We start from the raw sequence: 7,424 nt of genomic DNA, 5'->3' as shown, positions 1-7,424 counted from the left end.
TTCCTCGGCTAGGGATTTGGAATTGACCACATGGTGTTCAGATGTGCCTACTAGTGGAGCAAGGATTTCAGCAAGTGCTTTGAAGTCTGATACCCAATAGATCCTGTGTAGTCGACTATTGGCCGTATGGGATTTCCAGGTTTGTGGATCTTGGTGGTGCAGTAGAGTCTGGGGGTATTTTCCGCCGTAGGGTATAATAACCTGTACTGGCCTTCATCTATTTTATTTTCAGATTTGAGTCCAAAACTATCAACCGCGACGACGGGGCTTATTCTCTCAGTCACGTATATGATCCACTGCTAAAACCAACTTTCAACCCTGGGAGTGAGAGTGCATCCAACCTCCGCGGAAACGCAGTGGACCAGATCACAACAGACACTTGTGATCAAGCCATCAGCCAAGATGGCGAAAGCTCAAGCCGTGAGTAATATTTCTGGGTTTGTCATGCAAAATAAGAAATAATTTGATCTACAACCCTACTGATGCATCTGTTTACGGACATTATAAGAGTGATCACTGTTCATGCTCCATCGGCTACGAGTTTATTACGAGCGTGTAAAGATTGGTTACGCATTCATGAGGTTCTAATTTCTATTGTATTACTTTCTGATGTGACATACACGCATCTATTCAATTCTATGTCACTTCAATCGTGCTTCAATGAACATGGTGCATAGCATGATGACCATAGAGGTCGCGTCCCTGAAGTCATGATTAGATTACGTAGGCCTATTTGTATTGTTATAAGAAAATTAACCAAGGTTTTCTACCCACCCAGATAACACACGGACGTCGGTCCGACGTCGGATATAAGGAGCTAGCAAAGTCGACCGGACGTCGGGATTCGTGTCGGGTGCTCATCGGGGGTGCATCCTGCCGTCGACACGTAAAAGAAGTTGTTCCAACGCTGGGCCGTCGTTTTGCCTACTGTCATGCCGATTTTTTCCGATGTTTAAAAGGGTTGTCCGACGTGGGACCAACTTTTTGCCGATTTCATGTCGACTTGAAAAGGATGTCGTTCCGACTTAGGGCCAATGCTTTGCCGGCTACGGACATGCCTTATGCCGACGGGAAAAGTATGTTGGATTGTTTTACGGCCAACTCTTTTCCTACGCTAGTGCCGATGGTATAAAAACATAAAAAGTACGTTGGTTTTAGGCCTACTTACACTTTTTGCCAACGGTCCTGCTGATGGTATACCAACATGATGGTCCGACTTCGTAAAGTACGGCAACGGAAGTTGAGAAGGCATCGTAGAGAGGAGAATCCTAGTTGTAAACACATAAAACCATGACGTAGTCATACACCGACCATGATAAAGTAAACTACATCATGTAGTAAATGTATGACCCCGTGGTTAAACATGTTTCTGTTGACCGTTTTCTTTCTCAAACATCAGTAAACATCTGTGCCTACCTGTTTCGAGATTTTAAAAAGATCTAATATAGCAATACATTAGGCCCTAACTGATTAAACATGAGTAAATTTGATGCATTTTAATAGGTTTACACGTTACAAATTCAAATTGGAAGAAAAATATTTAGAAAATACTTACTTGAACCTGCATAGGCCTAAGCTACAATGTAGACCTTTCTACTTCTACGCAAGTGCTTGTCAAAGCCCGCTCGGCAACTAGACAACACTCATCACTCTTCAATGAATACGAGCAGCAATCATATAAACAGTAATGTGCAGCTAAAATATATAATATTATCCATAACTTCCAAAAAATATTAACGATAGACCTATAGCGCTTGTCTCTTAGTGCCATTTGAATTTCAACTGCCACGCACTGATGTAGGCCTACATAATTCTACGTAGCTTGCTGTACATGTGGACGGCAACGCAGGCCAAAAGTTCACTTCCAACAGGGGTTAAGATCAGTTCATATACATGTTATAACGGCTTTGTATAGTCTCATCACCCGTGAGCTGCCTACTCATTTCAAAACAAACATCGTCATGATAATAGCTAGCCTATGGCTGGGTCATCATTTCAACTCTAACATCGAGATTATAATATTGCTAGTAGCCATGTGCCTATTTATTTTTGGGTAAATCTTTTAGTTTTGCGTTCATGTTTATTATTAAGAGTGACGTGAGTTTTAACATTTTTCAACACATTAGTATAGCACTTTTGACCAGGTAATATACATAACAGGTATATAAGATGAGCCATTGCTGGGGGAGGGGGGGTCTATGAATTAATTAATAGGCCTACCCCCATTCCAGGTAAAGAAAATTTAAACCGCCAATTTTGCAGCTTATAAGTTATGCAAATAAAGATCGTCCTATACGTATATACGGTTCACGGTCGTTTGACCAACGTTTTACCGACTACCCATAAAAGACGTCGTTACTTAGCCGTAGGCCCGACTTTTTTTCGACAATGCATGAAAGACGCCGGCTGACTGTTGTTGGCCCGACGTCCTTCCAACTATCTGAAGAAGACGTCGTTACACTTCCGTAGGCCCGACGCCGTTCCGATGAAGCAAGGGCGACTCCGACGTGTTCCCGCCATGTCCAACCCATTGCCAACGTAGGCCCGACGTATCGGTGTTTACTGGGCATGGCCTCCGACCTGAAATACAGCAAGATTATAACGTTAGATTGAAATGCAACCTGTATGTACTAAAGTAGTTATCTGGATCTATTCTCCATGGCTAAAACCCAATTATTCACTGCTAATAAAACTGATTAACGGCAAAGTTTAACAAATTTATTGATGAAAGCAAATATCTCACCGATTTATCCCCTGTTGTTAGTCATCGGTCGTTGCCATTATGTTCCAGCATAAAAAGGTCTCGTAACGCCTGGCCTCCTCAATATAGGCCTACTTGAATCGAGTAATTTACACAAATTTATGCAAACAACATCTTGATTATCTGCTGCCGTCACAGTTTATTCCATGTGAAGAAAGCTGTATTGTATAAGCTTGCTGATTTAATACGGACTCTTCGTTGTCCAATAACCATGATAAATAGAGAGAGAAAAAATGTTACGCCCGCTCTGAATGCTTGACCGACAAAGAATGAATCCAAATAGCGACAACCCGTGCTGAAGTCCTGCCCGCGAAACTATTACGTGACTTCACTACGGAAGGCGATTCCAGCCACCGGGAAAATAGTGAAACTATCACGACTTCACTACGGAAGGCGATTTCAGCCGCATGGATAATTGTGTTTTCATTCGACAAGCGAATTAAACTGCATTAGTTTAGATTCTTGTATTTTTTAGATATTTGCCTCTTTTTAAGCAGTTACTTGGGTCCACCAAAAGGGTGCGCGACCTTTTCACAAATCGAATGGGACGGTCCACTCTCAACTTAGGGCATGGACCCTATCGAATTTAGCAATAAATCTGTCCACTAATCTGTCCTGCCATTTCAGTTGTTCCGGGAATTGGATAGGGTCTATAATGTGATGATGGTCTACCGGTTTTTGTTGCACGAAATTAGTTGAAGCTCCATGCGCGATTACGTTTTATGATTATTCCGATCATTATTTTTTCCTAAACAATGACATTAAAATTATGGATTTCGTTCTTATTTCAACTGGTTTCATCGATACAATGTAAAATGAGCTTTGTCTGATACCATCATTAATTCCTTCCCAAGAATATCAGCATTCGCTTGACATTTTCAGATACAGTGATTTTACAAGAATTGTTTTCCGTAACCTAGGTCGTAACAAATTGAAAATAAATGTGTGGTTTTATAATAGGCCTAGGCCCACACCTTCTCAGACCCATCTACACAAATAAATAAATAAAGTAATATATAAATAAATAAATAAATAAATAAATAAATAAATAAATAAATAAATAAATAAATAAATAAATAAATAAATAAATATATTATTATTATACAAATGAAATTACCACATCGCAATACAAATTTGTATTGCGATGTGGTAATTTCATTTGTATAATAATAATATATTTCGCTCCTATATGTTATAGTTGAGCACTGTATCTAGTGATGGTTTCACTATAATTTTTTACTATAAATAAATAAATAAATAAATAAATAAATAAATAAATAAATAAATAAACAAATAAATAAATAAATAAATAAATAAATAAATAAATAAATAAATAAATAAATAAGGAATGTATTTATAGAAGCTAAACCTAAGTTCATCTTCACATTTTTATGATAACGTAATGTTTCAACAGCGGGGTTTCAACATGACACAAATATAGCTATTTTGCTGGACAATACTTCCTGATGCGGATGGTCGAATAAATACTATCTCATAGATACTAGCGCATCTAATTATTATGACATTCTTCCCCATTGCACTAAATGGATTGATTCAAAAGAGTTAATGGTACCCGACGATCTACGGCTTTTTATAAAAATATGACGGGAAAAGACGAAAATTGAAAAGAAATGTGGTTACATATTGAACTTTGGAATTTGAAAAGTGTAAATCACGTTGGGTCTAAGGCTGTGCACACTTTTCTTTGATGACTTTGAACACAACTTTTTTTTATACAAACATGGGCCCGTTTATGATATACAACGTTTCCATTAAAACCTGTATGTTTCCTTGCATTGCATGGATCAGTGGAACGGTATCAAAATGAGATGTTTTCTTATAATGTGCCTTATGCAAGACTGGACTGGCCAACTTTCAAAATGTTACTGATTCCACTATTTGCAACATTATTGTAATGAATCCTTTAATTTTTTGTTTAAAAGCAAAATTGCAATATTGCATTTTTTGTTGCAGTATGCAGACAGACAGACACCCTGAGTAACAGCAAAAGCTGTAGTTCATATATTTGAAATATTTAGATTATCGAATTAAAGGTTTAATAGTAATAAAACATGTAAGCAATGTAAATTGCAATCTATATAATAGAAATGCAACTGACCATCAATATACCTTACCAAGTTTATTATCATTGTAACTTATTTATATCAAAGGACACATTAAACGAAGAAACACGAACTAAGCTTACCTTCCAGAATATAGAAAGTGATCGCAGACACAAGTATATGAATACAATATATCTTCTTCCAAATACTTATCATGGTGAAAGTAGTAAGTAATTCAATTGATGTTTATATTCTCATATTATCACGGATTGTCACACTGTGTAGAAAAGAAATGACAGCCTCGGCCTCGATAAAGTTAAGAATCAAAATGGATTCGAATTACTTGCAAGGATTTTTAAATAGCGTACTGTACAGATCTCTCATGCATAACCGGAATGACCCGATATAATAGAAAGGAAAGATTAACATTTTATCGTGAATTATATGCAAATGACCCTAGGTTAAACAAAAACAGTCGCTTTATTTTAATTTTCCAACAAAATGAACCAAGTTATTCATGCATCATGCTTATGCTTTTATTCTGTATAAAAACGTTGTCGCTATAATAATAGTAATATGTATTTTAATGACATTGAATTGAATGAGCGTAATTTCAATGTTGATATATTTGCCAATACTAGTATTTTCTTTTTCTTTCGAATCACATGGAAACATGCAGGTAATATAAAAATTAAGTAGAGGTGACATGCAAATGGGGAAAACAAATCGAAAGAGAAAGAAAGAAAGAAAGAGTGAAAGAAGAGAAAGAAAGAAAGAAAGAAAGAAAGAAAGAAAGAAAGAAAGAAAGAAAGAAAGAAAAAGAAAGAAAAGAAAAGAAAGAAAGAAAGAAAAGAAAAGAAATGAAAAGAAAAGAAAAAACAAAAGAAAGACAGACAGAAAGAAAGAAGACCGTAAGAGAGAGAGAGAGAAAGAAAGAAACAACAGAAAGAAAGAAAGAAAGAAAGAAAGAAAGAAAGAAAAGAAAAGAAAGAAAGAATAAAGAAGTCAAGAAAGAAAGAAAGAAAGAAAGAAAGGAAAAGAAAGGAAGGAAGGAAGGAAGGAAGAAAGAAAGAAAGAAAGAAAGAAAGAAAGAAAGAAAGAAAGAAAGAAAGAAAGAAGAAAGAAAGAAAGAAAGAAAGAAAGAAAGAAAGAAAGAAAGAAAGAAAGAAAGAAAGAAAGAAAGAAAGAAAGAAAGAAAGAAAGAAACGAAAGAAAGAAAGAAAGAAAGAAGCTAACAAACAAAAGAAAGAAAGAAAGAATGATACTTATACGATACGATTGGATATAAGATAATTTACACTTGACAGCATTAAGGTCACAACGATTAGCCGGATATCCTTTATTATGTCATTGTATACGTTGTACAAAGATATTAATTACTAACTCAGAATCAGTCAAGTCCCGTCAGATATTAAAGCCAAATTGTAACATTTCCATAAAAACTAGTATTTTTCTTCTCCATAAAATTCTTTTGCTGTCAGATATGTCTCCTTTTCTTGAGCCGAACAACTGAGTGAAAGGAAAGGAAATTGGAATTTATTACTTTCAGCGACGATGTTGCCAATGCACGCCACTCCGTCGCTTGTGATACGGCACGATCGTTATTTTGATGTGTGTATCCCGCATAGAGAGAAGTCTTGTACTTCAGATGTGGTGAACACGACGGGGTGGGCGGACTGTGCCGTACTCACTGGAAGGGGAAGCATACTGGGGAACTCGGGACTATATTTACGAAAGGTGATACGACCGACCGTGTTGGTTGGATACGGCGATCGTCCCTTCAAGGAGATTGGCTCTGCTGACGATCACCGACCGCAGCGGGTTTTTTTTAAGGTTCAGACCTTGAGATGTGGTTTTGCTGTGGATGTGCTGGACAAAATTAATAAAGTATACGTCATGGAATATTATACTCACCTACGAATTCAGAAGTTTTAAAATATAGCAGTTGTCCACCGGTAAAACATTCAACAACTTATATACCAATAAAGAAATGCATTATGGGATATTGAAAAACTTTCTATTCCATTATTAACATAGTGTCCACCGACTGGACTTACTATTTATTGACTGGCGACGTTTCACATCCTATCCTGGATGCTTCCTCAAGCCGTCGGATTTTTCGGCGGCGATTGGTCAGTGACCCGTGACGGGGTCACAGAACTGAGACGTCGAAAAATCAGACGGCTTGAGGAAGCATCCAGGATAGGATGTGAAACGTCGCCAGTCAATAAATAGTAAGTCCAGTTGACTAGATTTTAATTAAATCAACTTGATATTTTATTTACCTGGATGACTGAGAATATACACAAATATAGTGTCCACCAGTAAAACATTCCACAACTTACCAATAAAGAAATGCATTATGGGATATTGAATACTTGGTATTCCATTATTGACATAGTGGAAGAAAAAACCCATGTCCTATACACCTTTGTTCCATAAGCATTAATGATAAAGGACATTTTTTGTTTATGCTATAGCCGCCGAATGTATTTTCAGTGTGTTCTCAGTGTCAAAAATGGGCCAAAATTTCAATATTGCAGTCCATTTCTAATCTTCACCTCCATAGGCTTTACATGTAGATTAGAAAGGCCCAAAAA

The sequence above is a fragment of the Amphiura filiformis genome, chromosome 12, assembly GCF_039555335.1.
Source record: "Amphiura filiformis chromosome 12, Afil_fr2py, whole genome shotgun sequence".
NCBI classification, from domain to species: domain Eukaryota; kingdom Metazoa; phylum Echinodermata; class Ophiuroidea; order Amphilepidida; family Amphiuridae; genus Amphiura; species Amphiura filiformis.
This window is presented reverse-complemented; position numbering follows the sequence as displayed.